Raw genomic sequence first — 24,177 nt, forward strand, 5'->3', positions numbered from 1 at the left:
AGTATGATGTTGGAGATGATGCTTGCATGTGGATCCTAGTTGGATAGTTAGTTCTTGGTATTTGAGTAGTAGGCTTATTGTTCTTGGATTCATCCTGATAGTAGTGTTACAATATCCTCGGAGTATCTTGGTATGATGTTATGATGCTTGGATTATTTGTTGGGTATGCTATGATCAGTAGTGGAGGCCAGTTGGGACGATCGGGGATCTAGCATTTGGGGTTGTCTTCTTTTATTTTGGTTCCGTAGCCAAACCTTTGATTGTACCTTGGATGAAGTTTGTTTAACTTATATTTGTGTGAAGTGGCGATTGTAAGCCGACTCTTTATCCCTTTCTTATTCAGTATATGGGATGTGTAAATATTACCCCTCTTGCGACAGACCTACCATGTGGCTATGCCTCTAAGCCATGCCCCGACACATGGGAGATATAGCCGCATTGTGGGTGTTACAAATTATTTCTTGGGTATGCTATGACTTGGATTATAGGTTGATAGATGATATCGGAGTATCAGTCATTACAATTATATTTTTGGGGATAAATTCTGTCATTAAGTTGGTCAGGTGCCACCGAACCGGGCTTTCTCCAGTGCAACCACATTTGCCTTTATGGGAAGGCCCTAATGTGATGCTATTGCCGTGTCTCTCACCAGTGCCTCCAACGAGGGAAGGTTATGGGCGCGCTCTACCCTGATTCGGTAGGCAGACATAAGCCTTGTGTGCCCGTTGTTGTTGTTATGTGCACATGTCCCCGTTTGGGACGGTTTATTGTTTTCGCCATGACGGTGGCCGTTGGTGTCTTTGGTAGACACGGGGCAACCCAGGACTAGCCCAGTGGGGAGTGAGTCGGAGTGGCCGGGAGAGTGTCATGGCAGTAGATCGGTTTTGTCAGAACGTCGTTGGTCCACCTGAATGGGAGTGCGAGGCCATGGGTTCCGTGGTGTGGGCAAAGTGCGCTACCTCTGCAGAGTGTGTTTGTTTAAACTATCAATAGCCGCGTCCTCGGTCATGGGCATGGGTTCGTACTAGGTCACATTGTTTGATCAACACTCCCATGACGGAATGACTTATAGGTGATTTATATGTTGATATTTTGAGCAGTGCAGATTGGCAGGATGTTGATGATGATGGTGGAGACCAAGTGCTGGTCATGGTAGTGATCGCCGGAAAGATCACCATTTGAGACCAAGTGTTGGTCATGGTTGTGATCGCCGAAAAGATCACCGTTTGGTTTTGATCACGAGGTGATCGAGATGGTATATTGCTTGGCTGGTTAGCCAAGAGAGATATGGTTATGGAGATCTGAGATGGTGATTTATTAGTATTGATTTAGTTTCACACCATGCTTAGTAGTTGTTTCATCATAATAGTTGTTACTTTAATTAACCTGTTAAATGCTATGTGATAGTTTTTCCTTGATGTTTATGGTTGTTGTGAGCTTGCAAGTACATTCAATGTACTAACCTGGCGTGTCATGCCAGATTGCAGGTGATTCCTTGATTGCTTGATTGTTTGTCGAGGTGCCTATGCATGCGAGCTAGATCGTGTCCCAGCCATAGTCCCTGCGGAGTGGAGTTCACCACCTTCATCGTTGTTCCGCTGCTAGAAGTATTCCATTGCTACGAGTTGTTCCGCTGCTAGAATAGAGCAAGTGTAGTATCGCAGGCGTAGTGTCGCCATGCCGATGTGCTTCTTTGTAACGTCAGACCCTTGTATTATTATTCTTGTAATAAGAGCTGATTTGTTCTATGTCAAGCAGTGCCATATTCCAGAGACTTCTCCTCAATCTCTGGACTGGAATACGGGGCTTTCCGGTTTCTCTGAGCCGGGGTGCCACGGCACTTGGTATCAGAGCAGGTCTGGCTGTAGGATGCCCTAGTCAGCGCGAGCGGTAGAAATCAGTAGTATGAAGTCTGGCTTGTTTATTGCATTTGGTTGCTGCATTTGTTTGTTGCATAACATGCATATAGCCTTATTTGCTGCTGACGGTTTATCTGGTGAGTGTAGATGGCATCGGTTCGGATCCACTACAGCCCAGCCTTTGCATTTCTCCAGTTTTATTTTCTTGCTTGTTCTTCGGTGTTTGGCGTCATTTCTGTCCCAGCAGAGTGATGCGAAGTGATCCCGACACTGTTTGCAAAAATGGTGCTCGGGTATCGCGCCGAATTCCTTCCTTCAGCGCCATTTTGTTTCGGTGGTAGGCATGCTTCTACCCCGGATCGTCTTTTTTTCTTATCGTGTTGGCAACCCTTAACGGTCTTAGTCATCAAGAAAGGGAAATGCGAGCAAACTTAGTTTCCCCGCTATCCTTATTTCTTGGACGAGTACAGATATTTTCCGTCCGCTTGATAATAATGTGGCAACGACATTTGTGTCCTGCTACATGTTTACCAAGTATGTCCTCGCCTCCGAGCTAGTGCAGGTTGCTACATGGCTAAGCTAGCACTTGGTGTAGCATTGTTTACACCAATTCTTCCACACATTTATTCGTCCTCGTGCACACTATCACAGCATGCTACATCGTAGAACCGAAGATCCCGCGAGACTTGTGTTCTTAAGTAGGCATGCATATTGTGTCACTAGCAGTAATATGTGACACTGATTGTATGTGAATTGATTGTGTGCTTGAGTTTTCTTTTGATTCTTTCTTTTGTGCCCCGGTGTTACATTATTCCCCTATAAAGAGTTGCTCATCAACTGACACCGGATCCGAAGAATAAGTAAGGAGTTCAAATATTTGGAAACTCAGCTAAGCAGAATGAAATTCTCAGCCGACTACATTGAAATGGGGAATATCTGATTTTGAGGCTGGTAATCAATTTTGCATTAGTTTGCACTGCGCACAACAACACTGATAACTCAAGTCTACATCAGTACAAAACCATCACAGCAGTAATAATCAACTCCGCAGCAAGGTAAGTCAGGTACAAGATCAACGGTATATTTTCAGTCAAAGGTATTGGTCATATACAAAATTTTGGCTCAGCAATGCATGATGCTTGAAATATGTTATCATCCAAAATAAAGTCAGAATGTGATATGCTCAAGGAAGACAGTCAAACAAATTTTCTCATGCAAATAATCAGCCATAGAATATTATGGGCATGTGTGTAGATTTCAGTCTGCATGTTAGTATGAAGATCTGGATGTAAGAAACTCAGTCTTCTTCCACACGTTATCGAAAGAAATTTATGATGCCAGGCTCCTCAATTTTCCTCAGCATGATATGTGAAAAATTTCCAGTCCAACATACCTGGTCTTAGATAGCAAGATACCTCAGTAAAAGCTTCTGACAGACGGAAAATGAATCCTTCTGGACAAGCAACCCGAGGAGAAGCTTCCCAAGTATGGAAACCCGGCTTCTCCTGCACAATACTCATGTCAAGCTTTGTGTGTAAGCTATCAAGGCTTCTTCTGCACGCTACCCAGACAAAAGCTTCGAGCAGAAGCTAACGATCCTTCCTCGGCAAGCTACATGAATGGCTTTTCTCTGTAGCTCAATGCTCAGATTTGCAATAATTTTGTCAGAGGTACAATGCAGTCAAAACATATGCCTACCTAAAGAATCAAGTGTTTGGTTGCATATGATTTTTATATATGGTGAGCATGCATCCCCAGTCTCATCAGTCACTCATACAAGATGCGACAAGGATCCAACAGATATACCTAAGGAAACTAAGGATCCCACAACCTCACAAGTCAGGCAAAGGTAAATGAGCAGAGATACATTTCATGTAATACAATGATCAACAAGATTTGAAGATGACATCACAGAATCAACAGTCTAGACAATGGTCATCAAGGTCATTATTCCCGCAACTGACAAGTAGATGTCCTTAAACCTTGTCACCTTCTTGTATGATTGGACTCAGCAATGAGCTCCGTACAGCTACAAACCCTGGGTATATGTCATATGTGTGCGGACCCAGGTCAGAAAACAGGCACAAGGAATAATGTCAAAAATCTTGCACTAATCACGTCCATGGTCATACGAAGAATCAAGGACAGGTGTGGTCAAGTTATTTCAGTAAGGTATCTTGACAAAGAAAATCACGCCCATTAAAGGTTGAGACCGACAACAAAGGTATAATGATTTTTGCACGACCATCAGGGTCCGGATACCCAAGTCTGTAAAAGCCATAATTCCATATGGATCCACAAAGGCATACTCTCAGCGGCCTACCCTGTTTTATAAGGATTTCATATCCCGCTGGCCCTCTTAAAATGGTTAGTGTGGAAAAATCAAATTAGGTATACCAACAAAATGAGAAAATCAAAAGCTGAACAATTGGCTCAGACCCGGTATACTCACCGATGGAAACAAGTATATGGTCAGTCTGTCAGGAAAAGCATTTGTCCGTCAGCCCCGTGTCGGGCCAGTCTCAAGATGTAAATATTTGAGGTATGACACCGCCATAACTCCATACACCGTTATATTGCTCCTGACAAAATGCAGTCGAATCTTTGGCACATATCTCATGCTTGAGCCAAAGAAATAAATCAAAATCAGTACCACCTATGAGCAGTCAGATCCCGTCAGAAGATGGCCATGATTAATTCTCAGCATTTATTGAAACCACAAGGCCTGCATTTATTTGAAGCAACCCCATGACAAAAGTATTAAGGTGTTCATGACAAAAGAAAATTTATGCTCAGATCAATTGGATACCACCACAGTATGGAGAATCAACGTCAGTAAAAAATAAATTGGTATATGAGCAAAGACCTGTCAGGATTTGGGGAAAGGTGAAGCAAACCACCCCGGAGCAAGGGAAGAAAATCGTATGAAATTCTTGAGGGAACAATAAACAGAGGAAAAAGGATACCCGAGCTGGAAACGGTGTCCTCAAGTCATACTTGTTTCCTGAGAAACTAAATCTCGAGGACGAGATTTCTTTAAGGGGGGTAAGAGTTGTAACAGCCTGGTTTTTGGCCGTTTCCTTTTTCTTTTTCATTTATTGGTTTTTGCTCTGTTTTTCTTTGTGGAGTGGTTCTGTGGCCTTGCCACCTGGGAAATCATCCTCATTCCCCTCCCAAGTGGCTCATCATTCTGAAAACATTGCCAAGATCATGTCACCTCACTGCTTGACCAAACCCTAAAATATTTTTCTAGGAAATATTCATTTTCCTATTAAAGAAATAAACCCTATCTGCACTAGGTTGTGAAGCGACCTATATTTTTTGCCCATCAAAAAATCCCCAAATAGTTCTTATAAATTGTTTGGGTCATATCTTCCTCAAATATGGCAAAATATTTCACTGGCCATATTTCCCATCATGCTCAATAAATTCATTTCCTATTTTGTCCTAAATGGCACATTGTGAAGCAAGTGCTATTTATATTTGCCCATTTGCCCCCAAACTTTTTGGTCATGATATACCATAGAAATAATTGACCTGTGCCAAAATTCAACTTTATTTGCCTAGCCAAACTTCCTCAGTGATTTTTCAAAGTTCTCGTCTGAGGGAAGCCTTTGTGAAGGAAGTGCTAGCTAGGGTTATCCAAATGATTTGAAATTTTGCACACCCCTTCATGTGCTCATATTATCCTACTCCTCCAAAAGTCAGCCCCATCCAATCATCTATGTGATCACAGGACCAAATCTTTGATTATGTAAATATTTTCAGGTTGTGAAGCAAGTATAATTTATATTGCTTCAAAAATCCTGATAAATTACCAGATATTTCTACTACCCAAATAAGTTATCTCCACCAAATTTGGCACCATTTCATAAAGCCAATATTTCTGTAGAATTATTGCAAAATTTTGGTCAGTGAAGATAGCTGTGAAGGAAGTATCATTTTGGTGAATCCAATTAGTATGAAATTTTTACAGCTTCTTACTATGACCAAATCATACCTTGCCAAATTTGAGCTCAAGTTGACGGATCATGTGAGTGCACCATTCAAATCTCATTCCGGGACCAGATTTAGCAGTTGCAAAGCAACTATATTAAATCTTGGTCATAATCTTCTCAAAGTTACCAGGATGAAAGTACTTCTTAACCTAAACCTCGTAGACAACTCCTTGTAATCAACTTGTTGTTTCTGTTATTTTTTCAATAAAGTTTTTATCTGCTGTGGGGGTTTTGCCCCACAGTTCATAGTCAAAAAAAGTACTTCTTAACCTAAACCTCGTAGACAACTCCATTTGACCCAATCAAATCTCTGTTTCTTACCAATGATCGATCAAGTTTACTGCAGTGAACTTCAGAGGTAGATTACCATTTAACCAGAGCACTTTGAACTGGTCTACCACCTCAGTTGTAACCTCCCCTAGATGAACTACGCACTAGACAACATGTACAAGCCCCTCTCCCCCGCTACATGCCGGTGCACGCGGTGACCGCGTTAATGGCATCACTGTGCACGCTCTCTGTGTGTAGTGGCCACGTCCAGTGGACGTTTGTGCTTCGACACCTCCTCCTCTCGTCGGCTTCACGCGCATGAGCATGTCCAGTAGTTTTACCGCGTCGTCGCTGTCCACCTGGAGCCATCTCCCCCTCCGTAAGCCCTCCGTCATCTCTCGTTGTTGCGTGGCCACGGACGTGCTATAGCCGACCGTCGTTTCCCTCCTCGGTGTCCTCTTCCTCTTCTTGTCCCCGAGATCCGCTCGACTCCGTGACCTCTGCGGCTTGTCCGCTCCCTCTCTCGTCGTGATCCCATGCCATCCCATGCTCCCTGGCCGTCGCCAGAGCCTCGGTCGGACCTGAGCCCATCCCTCTCGCCCAGCTATATATAGCCCTCCCCCAAGCCGTTCGAGAACACCAGCAGCCTCCCCACACTCCACTACCCCTCCCCAGCCTCTCATTCGAGCTCGAGGAGCTCTCTGTGTCCTCCATCACCACCATCGCCGCCACCTCTGCTTGCTTCGATTCTGGCGAGACGCGCCTCCTCCATCCGTTCCAGCACCACCTATAGTCTCCCCACACCCCTAGAGGCCTCCCCGCCATTTCCCTCCTCCTCTGCTGGCCTCTGGCCATAGTCCCCATCTGTTCCCGACGCCGCCCTCCGCCATACTCAAGGTCGCCGTCGCTCCGATCGTCTTTGGAGTCCGTGGATGTGGTGTATGGATGCGCCACTCCATGGGGAGCATGCCGTTGGCCGGAGCCTCACCAGAGGTGGCCCGTAACCACGGGGCTCATCGCCGGAGTGCGTGATCATCCTATGTATCGTGGGGGAGCGCGAGGAAGAAGGAGACGCCGACCTCCGCCCTGCCAGCTGGCTGGTAGACCCCGCGGCCCCACCGCTCAGCCGCACGGGCGCTGACCCTTCCCTGCCCACGTGGATAAGTGGCCAGCCCCACCCGTAAGTCTCACATCTCTGACCAGCCCCGGGCCCGCGTGTTTTAAGTGAAAACGTATTTCTGTGAATACGTTTTCGCCTCAAGGAAAACGCATTCCCTTTCTTCTTTGGCCCAGAGTACACTTTCTCTTTCTGAAAGCGGATTTCCTTAAGAGGTTTTCTGTTTTTCTGCCCAGGCCCAGATTGTGAAGTTTTTCTTCGCAAATAGGTCCCTGGCAGAAAACACTTCATAATTTTTTTCATCCTAACTCCAAATGAGGTGATTCCAAATCCCACTTCTTCGTTTCGTCTTGCTCATTCTATTGATATCACATTAACCATGTGTTAATATTCTAGAAATGACCTTTTTGACCTTGCATGTAAACAGCCCCTCTGAGAGAGAACTGTTTCTGGAAAATCTTTCCGCGAGCTTCTCGCACTTCTTCCTGGTGATTTCGTCCACCCCAGGCAAGCCACACCCTCCATTTGCATGATTGCAATGCAATGACATGGTTTATTTATTTGAAATTGTTTAAAATATTGCATTAGCTATGTATGATTTGTTCATGGCATTTCTCGGAGTATGGTTTTGATCTAGATGTTGCCATGATATTTCCTGGAGTTCTAGGACTTATGTTTTGATGATTATGTGGATGACATGTGCCTTTGGATTCTTAGTGGCTATTATGATTATTTTCATGATGGTATCTTGTATTGTTTTGGAGTATTATTTTGGATATCATGTTGCCTTTAGATTATTAGTGGCTACTGTTATTTCCATCATGATGCTAGATGATATTATGTTTTGGAGTATGATGTTGGAGATGATGCTTGCATGTGGATCCTAGTTGGATAGTTAGTTCTTGATATTTGAGTAGTAGGCTTATCGTTCTTGGATTCATCCTGATAGTAGTGTTACAATATCCTCGGAGTATCTTGGTATGATGTTATGATGCTTGGATTATGTGATGCCCCGAGACCGACGCGCCAGGTGTCTTCCAGTTATTCGCTGTTGTTGCCTTGTCATTCGCTTGCATGTTGCATTTTGTCATCATGTGCATTGCATCACCATGTTTTCAAAACTTGCATTCGGCCGGGTTCCCCCAGTTCCGTCCGTTGTCCGTTCTGAGCCCAACCACACTCGCACGCGCATGTGGCATGTCCGAAATATTATTTTATAAGTGGCCGGAAAATGTTCTTGGAATGGGATGAAAGTTGGCGTGCGGTGTTGTTATGTTGTTAGTAGATCACCTGCCAAGTTTCATCGCATTCGGAGTTCGTTTGATGCCACAACGGATAACTATAGCGACAATATAGCTGGTCGAACGTCGAACGTTTTCGGTCTCCGGAAACAGTTGCCGGGCTGCACTCATTCCCTCTCATCTCAGCCCAAACCTTCTCTTCATAGCCCACCAAACCCCCCTCCGACCGGAGCCATCGGATCGCGATCAGAGGGTCCGAAAACCTCCCTAAATCCCCTAGCCCTAGTAATTTTTGCTATACATGGACACCCTCCTTCCAATTTTGGCATCCCCTAGTCTCCACCTACCTCCTGCTACGGCCTCCACCCTTCTCCTCGCATTCCGGGCCGGCCAAACCCCTCCCCGCCACTTGGCAGCACCGCCACGCCCCTTCAGCCAACCAGCGCGCGCCACCTCATCCCAGCGCCGCCCTCCACCACTCCCTTGCTGCCACGCATGCCTCTCCAGCCTCCCCACTGCGCGGCCCCACAGATCCTGGATCCGGCCCGCCCAGGCCCGGATCAGGCCGCACCTCCACCGCCAGCCGCGGATCCCCGCACTGCCGCCTCATCCCGCGCTTTGCCTTGCTGGAGCCCGAGCGCTGCACTTCCGCCACCGCACCGGCGAGTCTGCCTTGCCGGAGCCGTCGACTGCTATCGCCCCAGGTCACCAGCTCCGTCGCCCCGCCCTCGATTCCTCTCTGCTCCCTCTCCCTCATGAACTCTCTCTCTCATCTTCACAGGAGGAGCCCCGTCCGCGCCATGGATGCACTGCCTTGTCGGATCCGAGATGGATCCATTCATTCCCGCTATTCCACGGCCAGATCCGCGCCTCCGCCGCCTTCCTGCCGGTGGCCTGCTTCGCGCCCCTGCTCCATCGCTGGTAGCCGCCATCGCACCTGTTCCTGCCTCTGCATCGAGCGGAGGAGGACGGTGACCCCCAGCCCCGTTCACTTCCGTGCATGGGCCAACTGGGCCGTGCGATGCCCAGCTCCGTGCCAGCGCCCGCGTTGACCGAGCGCTGCGCCTGCGCGGCCTCCTCCCCACCAGCTGGGTTGAAGCCCAAGTGGTGAGCATGCACCCGCTGCATGTTTAGCCCATGAGTGCATTAGATTCGGCCCAGAGTCTATTTTTTTAGACTCTATGATTTGTCTATTATTCCAGGATTTACCAGTTTTGCAGAAAAGACCCTCATGATCATGCATTTAAAAAACTCTCAAACCGTGCATCGGGTTAAATTAAGTCATACATGAAAAGTGCTTAGAATTTTGTGTAGTTTAATAATTTCCAACTTTCATGCATGTTTAAAATGGGTAAAATGTTGTTTGTTTAAATTTGCTCAAACGCCATGTTAAAATGTTTTAATTCATAACTAAATAACCGTAACTCCAAATCTAATAAACTATATATATGTAAATGGGGTAGAAAATTGCATAGATTAACATGATGCACTCATATTGCATGTTTAAGAACTCTAAAATATGGTTTAGGGCAGAACAGCACCAACTTTGATATATGCATATGGGGATTTACCGGATTTGTTGTTTGTTATATCCGGCCCCATTTAAATTGTTTAGAGAGTAAAGTTTTGTTATGCCTCACCTCTTGGCATGGTTAACAACATTTAATATTATGAGTACATAACCGGGAGAGAACTAAACAAGTCATGTGGTGTTTCGTCAATATGCAACTCGTTGCATATTGAGCTCCACTTAATTTGTAGTGTTGTTTGTGCACTTTGCCATGCCTCATTAAACCGGACATGCATCATACTTGTTTGCGCATCATGCCATGCTTATGTGATGGTTGTTTACTATGTTGCTTGCTTATTTCCGGGTACCTTCTCTCGTTAGCTTCGATTCCGTTCCATAGTTGTGATGATCCGTTCGACTACGTTCGCTTGTCTTCTTCATGGACTCGTTCTTCTTCCTTGCGGGATTTCAGGCAAGATGATCATACCCTCGAAATCACTTCTATCTTTGCTTGCTAGTTGTTCGCTCTATTGCCATGTTGCGCTACCTACCACTTGCTATATCATGCCTCCCATATTGCCATGGCAAGCCTCTAACCCACCTTCGTAGCAAACCGTTGTTTGGCTATGTTACCGCTTTTGCTCAGCCCCTCTTACGCGGTTGGGTGTTATGGGAACCCCTTGATAGTTCGCTTTGAATAAAACTCCTCCAGAAAGGCCCAACCTTGGTTTTACATTTGCCTAACAACCTATTACCCTTCCCTTGGGTCAGCCAACCCGAGGGTCATCTTTATTTTATCCCCCTAGGGCCAGTGCTTCTCTAAGTGTTGGTCTGAACCGGGCAACCTGCGGGGCCACCTCAGGGCAACTTGAGCATTGGTTTTACTCGTAGCTTGACCTATCCAATGTGTCCTGAGAACGAGATACATGCGACTCCTATTGGGATTGTCGACACATCAGGCGGCTTTGCTGGTCTTGTTTTACCATTGTCGGAATGTCTTGTAACCGGGATTCCGAGACTGATCGGGTCTTCCCGGGAGAAGGAATATCCTTCATTGACCATGAGAGCTTGTGATGGGTTAAGTTGGGATGGCCCTGCAGGGTACAAACTTTTGAGAGTCGTGCCCGCAGTTATGTGGCAGATGGGAATTTGTTAATATCCGGTTGTAGAGAACTTGACACTTTACTTAATTAAAATGAATCAACTGCGTGTGTAGCCGTGATGGTCTCTTCTCGGCAGAGTCCGGGAACTGAACATGGTTCTTGTGTTATGCTTGAACATAATTAGATTCAGGATCACTTCTTGATCACTTCTAGTTCACGACCGTTGCGTTGCTTCTCTTCTCGCTCTTATTTGCGTAAGTTAGCCACCACAAATGCTTAGTGCTTGCTGCAGCTCCACCTCATTACACCTTTCCTACCCATAAGCTTAAATAGTCTTGATCTCGCGGGTGTGAGATTGCCGAGTCCACGTGGCTCACAGATACTTCCAGATAGTTGCAGGTCCTGATGATACCAGTGCAGATGGTGCAACCCAGCTCAAGTGGGAGCTCGATGAAGATCTTGATCGTTGTTTTGTTTACTTTTCGGATGATCAGTAGTGGAGCCCAGTTGGGACGATCGGGGCCCTAGCATTTGGGGTTGTCTTCTTTTATTTTGGTTCCGTAGTTGGACCTTTGATTGTACCTTGGATGAAGTATGTTTAACTTGTATTTGTGTGAAGTGGCGATTGTAGGCCGACTCTTTATCCCTTTCTTATTTAGTATATGGGATATGTAAAGATTACGCCTCTTGCGACAGACCTACCATGCGGCTATGCATCTAAGTCGTGCCTCGACACGTGGGAGATATAGCCGCATTGTGGGTGTTACAAGTTGGTAATCAGAGTCATCCCCGACTTAGGAGCCCCCTGCTAGAAGTTTTGACTCTTCTCTCCTCAAATTTCACGAATTTTTTTAGGATCACGCGGGTATCTTGGAATCGTACCGATGGTTTTGTTACGAGAACATTGTTCTTGGTGCCTCCTGGCATTTAGGGGTTGTGGCAGTGTCCCGGGGAGTTGAGCTCTGAGGTGTTGTCGTCACAATTTTATTGTTGCAGTTCTGGAATACATGAGTTCGCCAACATCGAAAATCTCTTTTATGCAGTTGTTGGTGAGATAACCTCGACGCCACCTAGTACTGGGGCGGGAGTTCATGAGTATTGCCATAACTCGTATAACGGATGCTTTTCGAAGGTTGAGGTACACAATTTCCGAAGGTTTCTTGGTTATGTGTTGAAGGATGGATACAGCTAGATGTAGGAATTGTTAGTTTGGGTGAGATATTATGCTTCCCCTGTATCCCCAACACCTGATTGCATAACCAGAAAGTTTTGGGAGTTTATAAGTGGGAATTCAAGTATCACGTAGGATATCTTTCCAACAGACACATGATACGATATGGGATCTATCATATGTTTGTTCCGGCTTATTTTGCAAGCCAATCCTTTGTTTTGTTTTGAGTTGTGGTATTCGAGTTGCTTAAATGTCAAATGTGTTTCCATACCTTTCCTAAGTGGTGTTCTCACACTTCTATGTGAATACCAATCCTTCTTTATCATCGAGGTTGTCATGTCAATTCTTTCCAACCGGTGTGATTCTCTTCAAGATAATCCTATCATTTTTCTCATTCGCACGATCAACTCAAAATCTTCTCAACGTTATTTGTTTCATCCGTCCCAAGTTGCCTTTATTTTCCCGCCCTCCCACCCTTTTCTTCAAGGACTCGGATTTCTTAATCAAGTATCCATCTTATGGATGTGAAGTCTCTTCAGTCTTTTCTTTCAATGTTTTACCCGATGTTTCTCAGGAAGATACTAACGGAGCCTCAAGTTCATCATTATTTGTTCTCTTTTTTCTTCGGTGGATTCAATTCAAGCTTTGTCGACCATATCCTTTCCTCGGTTCAAATGCTTTCTCATGCCGGTGCACCTCTTAATCATTCACTTATCGCTATTCTTTTGTTCTGGAGTGCTCAAGATATCTCTGAAGGCTCGTCTTTTCATTCAAGATCCGTTCAACCTATTTCGTGGTTGTTATCTCATTCAAGCCATTTAACTCAACCGGCGCAATCTATCTTTTAAATGATTCCTATGGTGTTTCTTTTGAGTGGGCCCTAACCCACAGGTCTTTTCCCAAGATCTTAACTGACTCTTCTAATTTTCCCGGAGTTATTCCCAAATTCATTTCAAAGTTGGACATAAGAATGATTTGTCATCAGTCAAATGTCTTTCTCCAAGTTCTTTCAAATTCTTTTCATCGTCGGTTCAACCTTTCTAATATTCATCATGTAGTATCTCAACAATTCATGGTGGTCTTTCTTATCGTCATTCTCTGCATTTGAAGACCGAAGAAGTGTTTCCTCTAAATCTTGTGCTTCACTACAAAAAAATATACTTCCGTGATGATACGTGTTTGTCATAGTAGGCCGCGTTTTCTGTCATGCATGTACATCCATGATGATTTTGTGACAGAATCAAGATAGTCATACCTGTGCTGTCGTAGAAGTGTTCCATGACATTACCAAAATTATCATCACGGAAGTGTCCACTTCCATGATGATAAATCGCGCGTCACAGAAGTGCTTTCGTCATGGGTGACCGACACATGGCATCCACCGTAACGGAACACCGTTAAGCTATCGGGTCGGGTTTTGGATCCGATAACCCGTTAACAGCCCCGACCAATGGGGATTTTCCATGTGTAAAATCATCATTGGCTGGAGGAAACATGTGTCGGCTCATCGCTGGGACAGATGTCATCCACTCATTGGACAGAAGGCGCCTATAATACGTCAACACATGGCACGGCCTATTAGAGGCCCATTCCTGTGAAAAGGCCAGCCCGTTTGACTTGGTCAAAAGGTGGCGGGGCGGGCCATGAAAAGTCTGTTAATGGCTTGTTCGCATATAGCCCATTTACAGCCCGCTAACCCAAGGCCCGTTACGACCTATTCGAATTAGGCCCAGTAGCATCATATGGGCCATCCAATATGATTCCAGCCTGTTTTCACTTCTGGCCCATGTATGGCCCATGACGTCTTTCGGCCCATATGAGGCCCTATGTAACTCTTGGCCTATTAACGGCCCGTGGTGAAACTGGCCCGAAATGAACAGTGTATCACTTTATACCCATTAACGGCCCGTTATTCCATTGGGCCGTTTGCAGCCCATGTTATCTTGCGGCCTTCTCAGAGCCCATTTATTCTTGGGCTATTTTCCAGCATTCGTTTACTTACAGCCCGTTACTGCCATTTTCTACTTGTGAGCCAAATTCAGCCCGTGGTTACAGTCGGCCCGTTTTTGGTCTGTTAATACGTTGGGCCATTTTCATAGCGTCATCAAATAGGGCCTATTAACAATGGCCCGTTATGGCGGGCCCATGAACGGACGATTCCAACTCTAGCCCGTTTACGGCCAGAATGTGGTCTGTTTGGCCCATGTTTGGCCAATCGATCATATGGCCCGTATAAGGCCCATTGATGATACGGCCCGTAGAAGGCCCATTGTTTCTACGGCCCGTAGAAGGCCCACTGTTTCTACGGCCCGTAGAGGTCCACTGTTTATACAGCCCGTAGAAGGCCCACTGTTTCTACGGCCCGTACGAGGCCCGGTGTCACTACAGTAAATATTGGCCCATGGTTATTGTGGCCTAGTTTTAAAAAATAGGTTATTGCAGCCACTAGCAAACCGCAGAAAAAGAACTGCACTGACTACAAGAAAACAAATAAACAATACAACAAGGAAATAAATAAGCAAGCAACTTACACTAGGCTATCACGGCTATTAAAGATATTACATCCACTTGGCATCAAAGTTCGCCACTAGTGCAAATATAGGGAACACAACAGCATATAAATGCCGCAGCAAAACAAGTCCAGAACTAAAACCACTTCTGAAGAGCTCAAGAAACAATATCCTGGGTACCCATAATGCTGGCAAGATGCTTAGCAAGCTTATTAACTTTCTCTTGTTTGGCGCTTAATTAAGTCCTCCAGCGCTTGTTGTTGCACCAGAAAGTATGCATCTGAATTCCGCAGGGACTTCCTCAGTCCTTTGGCTTCCTGTCGCATAACATCTGATCGATGTCTTTCAACTTGAAGTTGAGACTCAAGAAGCCGAACTGATTCAGGCAACGAGTTCGAAGAGCTGGTGCCAGCAGTGGTAGCCAGTAACTCGAACACTACATGAAGACAGGACTTTGGGGTTGTCTCAGTGTCTTCAATATAGTTTTTATCAGCTTTCTTGGAGACCAATAGGGATGTCTCACTATCTTGAACCTTATCTACATTACTTCCTTTACCATTGCATAACAGGGTACTCTTCTCCAATATTTTATCCGCGTTCTAAAAGAGAAACAAACAAACACATCTCAGGTTTACAATGTAGTATATGAAACACATTTTGGTAAACCAATTCAGTAGTAAGGTGGATAGGATAACAACATGAAACAAACATATATCTATGTTGTATGGTCACTTTATGGTCTATATCATTCTACTTTATGTTGCCAGATCAAGATAGATACAGTTCGAATTATATCTATTTAAGACAAAGCAGCATAGATAGAATATAAGTGTGGGAAACTACACAGCAATAGCAACACTTGTAATGTGCATGGCATGAGAACATAATTGTTTATTCAATTGAAACTGAAAGAAACATAGAGCAAGTTACAACAGCAAACAACCAAACACGTTGAAGAAACAAGTTTAAAACATACCTATTGCGCCATTGGAGTTTCAATTGCATCCTTCAATTTTCAAATTAGTTGGTACCAGTAAATACAGTGATGCAAGAGCAAAGTAGTATGAACCATAGCTACGGAACTTGACCTGAGAACAATTCTTCTTCTGCTTTAAGCGTTGACTTCGGGTTCGGAGTGGTGGTCCTCGTGATTTGGGCACTGCAGTTGCCTTACTAACTACTCGTGTTTGGGTGCTCTGTGGTGGATACGGTGATGTGTCAACGGGAACTGGGTGTCTATCTGCTGGGGTTGGGGTTAGAAGGGGTGTAGCTGGTTCTCTGTCCAACTGGGTAGGGGTACAATCTGCATGAGTGTGGGTTATGTGTGGTGGGGCTGGTTCTTGGGCAAGTACAACCGTAGTTCTATCTGCATCGACAGGTAGCACGATCTTTTCTGAAGACCGTGTTTTTACTCCCACAGATACCGCCATCACTCCCTCCAATTGAAATGGCTGATAAACAAGAAAAGTAATTGAATATACAGACATTGTAAGATAAACAGGTGCAATGGATAGTAGGGAAGAAAACAGGGCATGAAATAATTCACATTTATGTTGTCTAAGCAAACATAATAGCAGGACATAATTTCACATATATGATGGCTAATTAAACAGGATAGCATGACACAATTTCACATGTATGATGGCTAACTAAACAGGATAGAATGACATACTTCAAAATATGATGACTATGTAAACAGGATGACATGATATAACTATATGATGTGTCTATTAAAGTTGTTGGCATGCCATAAATCACAAACATGTCGTCGATGGAAACATGATGGCATGATATAATTCACAGATAGAATGACATAATTTAAAATATGATGACTATGTAAACAGGATGAGATGATATAACTATATTATGTCTTTAGAAAATGGGTTGGCATGCCATAATTCAGATACATGCTGTCTATGTAAACATCATGGCATGACATAATTCAAATATATGATTTATATACTAAGGAAGTGAGAAGAGGGCAATCGCATATATGATGTGTCAACTAAGGAGATGGCATTCAATATTGTGTATATGATGTAAAAACTGAGCATTGCAATACAACATATGCATTATATGAGTAATATAACCCTGCCAAGTTTGAGCATAAACCTCAGGTGGATAATAGGACTGGTCATCTGCCTCTGAATCCTCCTCTGAAGAGCTATCTGTAACCAGCAAGATATCTGCTTCAGCAGGTAGCATTGTCTGCTCTGAAGACCTTGTTTTCACTCTAGATTTCTCCATCACCAATTCAAATGGCTGATGCACAGGAAGAGCAGTTGAATATATAGACATTGTCGAGAAAAGCAATGAGAAATACAAAAAAAGGACGGCATGATATAATTCACATATATGACGCTTGCCTAAACAGCGTGGCATTGCATAATTCACATACATAATGCCTTGCAACAAGATAAAATTGCATAATTCACATATATAATGTCTTGCAACAAGATGGCATTGCATAATTCACATATATGGTAATTAGACACTAAACAGGTTGCATTCACACAAAGCATGTCTAAACTAAGCAAATGACATAGCAATGCAAGATACCATACTCACGATATGAGCAACATAACCCTGCCAAGTTAGGGCATGCACCTCGGGGGGGGATACGACTAGTCATCTATCTCTGAATCCTCCTCTAAGGAGCTATCGGTAACCAGCAAGACATGCGCTTCGTCAGATAGCATTGTCTGCTCTGAAGACCTTGTTTCCACTCCAGATTTTTCCATGACCGTGCCGAATGGCTGATGCACATGAAGAGTAATTGAATGTACTAGAATTGTTGACAAATTTAACACGTAATAAAAAAATGATGGCATGATATAATTCACATATAAGATGACTGGGTAACCAGGGTGGCATTGCAATATTCACATATATGATGCCTGGCTAGACAAGGTGGCATTGCATGATTCACATATACGATAAAGAAACTAAATAGATGGCATTGACACAAAGCATGTCTAAACTAAGCAGATGACATCTTTAATGTATACAGTAAGCAATGCAAGGCACCATATGCATGATATTACCAACATCAACATGCCAAGTTAGAGCAAAGACCTCATGGGGTAAATAGGAGTGGTCTTCTCCTTCTGAATCCCCCTCAGAACATTTATCTTCCTCTTGATTACGATCCAGAATGGGTAGAGGGGGGCTGCCTTTCCGCCCAGCATGGAACGACGTCTGCATGAAATTTTATTGCCACGCAAGGATCATCTCTTTTGCTCTACATGATCAGTTCCATTGTGTACAATAACTGGCATGCATAGGAATAAAACATAGTGAGATTATGTGAGGTGTGCATGCACAAATCCAGAGTGATGGTAGCAAACTGTGGATAGACCCAAAACCAATGATAGCAGGCAGATAATAGCTTTAGTTAAAAAATACAGATAATGGCTCCTTTAATGTTTGTTTGCACCCAACATGAAAATCATAGTAGACACCGGAGATTAACCAGATTGTAGACAGATAGTACTGATTGCTGCCCCAATATGTACCCCACAACCATTTAAAAACTCAAGTTTCAGCATTAGTTTGGACCTGACTCAGAGTCTAATAGGTGAACATGACGATAATGTAGCATGTCATCATATTAAGCGACGCATAACGTAAGCAGACACGGAAGAGTGCGACCTCTCTTGCGGACCCGTGTAGTCCTCAAGGTCATCTGCTCAGTTGATGATGGTAATGCAATTGCCGTGGCTGCTGGCGGCGGGGAAGAAGATCTGAGGCGGCGAAAGACAGTCTAGAGAGCGGATTCCTGCTGTGGTGAACCCTTCCGTCGTTGGATCAGCTGAGCTGGGGTGGAACACAGCGCCGCAGGAGTAGGACAAACCACACAAGGTTTTCTTTGACACATATCTGTAACAGAAGTAATTGAGTAAGGGCTTGTTTGAATTTGAGGATTCTAAGAATGCAGGGATAGGAAATAGACAGGAATAGGATAGGAATGCACGTGCAAAACAGAGAATTTAAAAACATAGGATTTTTGCCAATCTGGGTGTTTGCTTCACAACAATTGGAAGATCACAGGATGCAAAAAAGCATGGTGAGATTAAGTCAAACCACAAGAAAATGTACGGTTATAATGCTATTATGCTACTACCTCTTAGTCTTGTGCTTGATGAATAGGAATATGAAAAGGAGGAGAAGTGGAAATTAGAATTCCTACGGTTTTTCTTTGAAGGAGACACTAAAGGAACAAATCCTACAGTTTTCCTTCGCTCCATTCCTTTGCACCAAATTCATGAAAAGTAGTACCAAAGGAAACTTTCCAATTCCGATGTTTTTCATTCACTTTTCCTTTCAAGCACTGGCGATTCTAGTAGGCAGGCTTGAGCAAGGAAAATCCTACACTAAAAAAATGTTTTTGTGCTACTTCTATTACTTTGGACCCAGGCCACTGCCATACTAGCTCAACTCCCAGGCACATCGACAAATGCACAGCGGAAACGCGCAGAGATAAATAATGATGGCGTTCAAGAGAGTCCATCATGGATAGCTCAGTTGCCTGGTACCTCACTACTTGTCATATAGTAGGATAAAAAAAATCATATTTCCCGTTAATACGAGTTCTCAGTGGACAATATATATAACATGTAGAGTAAAAAAATGATGCAACAAGTGTACAACCTCTTTGGCGAAGCCATGTCGATTTCAGCGTGACTGGGTTGGCCGGTGAGGATGCTCCAGCTGACTTGGCTGCCGGAGGAGGGGAAGAAGATCTTAGGCATCTGGAGGTGGAGCTCGAGGTACTGCTCCGTTGTAATGGAGGGTTTCGTCGTTGTAGCAGCTCCAGTGAGTTGTACGACGCTGAGGCTAAAGCAGGACAAGAAAGACAACGAACAACGTTAACCTGAGTGGAATTCTAATAGCATCTCAAATACATGACGTAAAATACATAACCAAAAAGTGCTAGATGTAAAATACATCAGCCGCTCATCTCTTAACTTAACTGTCGAAACTGAATTTAACTATCAAAACTGAACTTAACTATCGAAACTGAACTTAACTGTCGAAACTGAATTTTGCTGTCGAAACTGAACGCACTAGCAAGGTGAGGCTACACGTAGGTCGACTGACTTTTTCATCTCTGGTCAGTCGATTTTGCAGCCGTTTGATACGAAATCAAGGGCTTGCGGTTCATCTTCAACCTCCACCCCCTGAGCCGCCAGCCACCACCGGCTAAACAGTAGCCCCCCGCCGGCTGCGGCCGGCGGTGCGCCGCCCCGCCCGACCCGAAAACACTCCCCACCGCCGGTCTGCCGCCGCCCCGGCCATCCCTCTAGCCCCCCCCCCCCCCCCCCCCGTGTCGAGCTTTTTCTTTGGCGAGCCCCACACCACCGCCCCGCCAACGCCCCGCCACCGCCGGCGACCACCACCCCATCCTAAACCCTAAGATAGATAGTGGGGTACCTCTCTGGCGAGCCCCCCTCCCCGCTGCGACTGGTTCTTCCTTCACCCCGGCGAGCCCCCCCCCACCCCCTGAAAATCGGCTAACCCAAAAGTCAATTTAGTCGACTGAAGTGTAGCTAAATCGGAGCAGCATCGCAAGCAAGAGCGAGAGCAGCAGCGCGAGCAAGAGCAATAGCAAGAGCAGACTTGGCAGGGGACCGGGAGCAAGAGCAGAGCAGCAGCGCGAGCGAGAGCTAGAGCAGCAACAGCTCCTACTGATGTGGACGTCGCTGCCGAGGGAGCGGCGCCGTGGAGGAAGTGCTGGTGACGCCGACGTGGATGGAGCCGCGCCGTGTCAGCTCGGGAACGAGCGCCGGCAGCACCGTGAGATTGAATCAAGAAGAAAATGCGGCGATTAGTGTAGAACCTCTTTGGTGGCGCCGATTAGGCCGCAGCTTCATCCGAGGAAACGATGATGATGATGCTCTTCCGGTGGTGCAGGTGAAGACGGCGGTGTGGGAATGGAGGTGGCGCGAAAGATGAGGGGAACGTCGGGGCGGGGTGGCTGAACCGACTGGACGATGAGATCGACGACGGATCCTCATCTGGTATGGTGGATGAGGGACGTCGAGGTGTTGCTGTGGACGACGTCGTCGGGGAAGAGGCTCAGGCTGGGTGGCGGACGGAGCAGGGTGTGGGGTTTCGTTGCGGGTTTTCGCGGCCTCGGTGTACGAATGGGTGGGCGGATGGGATGGCAGTGGGGAACCATGGCTTAGAGACGCGCTAGTCCGAAATGTGGGGTAAGTTACGAAAGTACCCCCACCGATTTGAGGCAGTTCTTTCGGTTCAGGGGTACCACGGGCATTTCGCGTGTCGGGATTTCATAGGAGGTGGGACTTTTCGCGAGCTTTGTAATTTTGGAATAGCAAGGCGCTGGTTGAGATGGAGGGAGTTGTCGGAGCACAACGAGACAAAGATATATCTTAAATATTTTGGGCTAACAAGGCACGGGTTGAAGAGGTGGGAGTTTCCCAGCACAATTGACAGAGACGCTAGCTTGAATTTTCGGCATAACAAGGCGCGGCTTGAAATTTCGGAAGAACGAGCTTAACATGTACCCCAAAAAAGACAATTTGCACCTCAACACGCACAACACACACACAAACACCATTTAGACTAGAGTAAGGTACACGTGCATTGCACGCATGAGATTTGGCAACCAAATTATGAATAAATACCACATTATAGCATGCAAGCTTTGAGTCATATACGCATGATGTAGATGTTTGTTTAATTATTATAGTTCATTTCATTCAAAATCATCTAGTTTTTATAAGAAAGCTAATCTATTTTAAGATTCATGGAATTGTGCGTCGTAAAACATAAAGTAAAAAGAAATAATGGCAAATCATGTAGAAAAACATTTGGGCAATTCTGATACGGAAGATTCTAGAACAAATAAGAAGTGCTTGTGTTTTGATGTTTGTGCATTATGCTTAAGTTCAACCATGGAGTCTTCTAGATTATACATGTGGCGAAATCTGGTGGAATCTAGATGAAATCCAATGGCCAGTAGTGCTCAAATTTGCCATCTCTGGACCATCAGATTCGCCTCATCCAACGACTATCTTTCAAAGTTAAAGTTACCCGCACACAATATAAAAATATATAAAATATAAAATATATATATAGGGGTATAGATATAGATATGTGATGCGAAAGCCGCCCATCATCTCCAATTAGAATAGTGTGTCCATGCACGGATGCGACGTGGACAAATGATGTCTGCCGTCGGTATCTCAAATTCAAATCAGTCTAACCTTGTTCAATGTGTATACATTACAACATGCTTGTTTCCAAACCACACCGCGTAGATCTCCGTTATATTCATGCATGCATGGGTTTCAAACATCAGGATCTCTTATTCAAATATTTGAATTCAACTTTACATTGATTATGACCTCACCTATTCTTTTACACCCACACAGTAGTCTTCTCTTTATAATTGTACCACTAACTTTCTCTCGTGCATGCATGCACACACACTACCAGTCGGCATTATCCATCGCACACATGCAATCTTTTTCTTCAGGTCGGTCTCCCATGAAGGCACACACCCACACACATCCCCCTCTCCATCATATCGGGCATTCTTTATCTCTCACGTGTGCATGCGCAACGATCGATGTTCCTCTATGTATGTGTGTGTATAGCTAGGTCTTTCATAGTTTTCCACACAAACCGATCAATCGACATATCCAGTGAGGTCTCACCCTCTTTCCCACGTCCACATCGATCAATCTATACCTCTCTATATAGGATTAACATATATAGCTAATACACCCACATTAATTATATATCCAACGTCCCCCTCTCATCATCCATGCCTTCCGCTTCATCTCTCAAACGCGTGCACAATGGCGAAGACAGGGGGCAGTAAGGGCCCTGCCCCCTCCCCCCTAACATCACTATATATCGAGGCTAATATGAATGTGATCATTAGACAATTGCTGCTAAAAATGGTTTAAGTTCATGAATTGACCCTCCTCGTAAAGGATTAGCAATGCTTGGCCCCTAGCTCATTTATTTTTCATGGCTCCGCCACTGCGCGCAACAGTGCACGTGTTCGCCCCCTCTCTCTAAATACCGATCTCGCACTTGTGCATTCCTTCATAGTCTCCCTCCACTCGGCCCCTCGCACCATCTTCTAGCCCCCCACCGGATTTTGCCACATGTACAATCTAGCAGACTCCATGGTTGAACTTAAGCATAATGCACAAACCTCAAAACAACAGTTGTTCTCTTTTGTTCTAGAATCTTCCGTATCATAACTGCCCAAACTTTTTTTCTAGTTGAATTGCCATTATTTGTTTTTACTTAATGCTTTACAACGCACAATTCCATGAATCATAAAATAGATTAAGGGCTTCTTTGATTCAAAGGATTCTCAAAGGAATTTTGGAGGATTCTAATCATTAGGAACTTTTCCTATCTTGGTTGTTTGATTCGTAGGATTGTAAACCATAGGAATTTTTCCATATGGTTCATTTGCACAAGATTTCATAGGAAACATCCCATCCACTCAAACCTCTTTGAAAGAATTCTGCGTTTTTTCTATGCACAATCAAACACTCGTACGATCCTGTAGGATTCAAGACGACATTCCACTATAATCCCATGTTTTTCCTATTCCGGCGTTCTTAGATTTTTTTATAAAAACTAATTGATTGTGAATGAGATGAACTATAAGAATTAAATGAAGGGCTACATCAGGCATGTATGACTCAGAGCTTACATGCTATAGTGTGGTATTTATTCATAATTTGGTTGCAAAATCTGATGCGTGCAATGCACGTGTACCTTACTAGTACTTCGAGTATGTGCAAAACACGTAAATTAGAATACCAATGGCACGCTACATAGTGTCTCTCTTACAGTTCATGAAGCCACATGGCACATGTGGAGGCGTTGTCGCGAAATCCTTGCGTGGATTGATCACAGTGACGTGCTACTGGTTCCAGAAGAATGTACTCGTCCTCCCTGAGCCATACTGGCGGTACATGCACAAAGCGAAGATGTGCACGCACGCCACGCACGCACTCATTCCCTCGCACGCACACGCGGGTACACGGGCGGACACAATTTTGTTCCAAGATCCACCCCATGTGATAATTTGACGCATGTAAAGTCGTTCACTTCATTGATGGCCAATTAATACAGTGCATGCAAATTGAGTGGACGTGAGGGCGGAAGAAAGATATTAAGCTTTTCTTGCTAGCCTCTCCGAATCTCGAGGACGAGATTCCTTTTAAGGGTGGTAGGTTTGTAACATCCCAAATTTTCAATTTGAAATGTTATACATTAGATCATCATGCATATCTTATTTTCTTGCCTTTTGGTCGATCCTAGAAATTTCACGCAACTCAAGGACCTTCAGAGAGAGTTGGAGATTTTGTTATTTTCATATTTGAGAGTTTTCTCGAATT

The sequence above is a fragment of the Triticum urartu genome, chromosome 7 (genome assembly GCF_003073215.2).
Source record: "Triticum urartu cultivar G1812 chromosome 7, Tu2.1, whole genome shotgun sequence".
Classification (NCBI taxonomy): domain Eukaryota; kingdom Viridiplantae; phylum Streptophyta; class Magnoliopsida; order Poales; family Poaceae; genus Triticum; species Triticum urartu.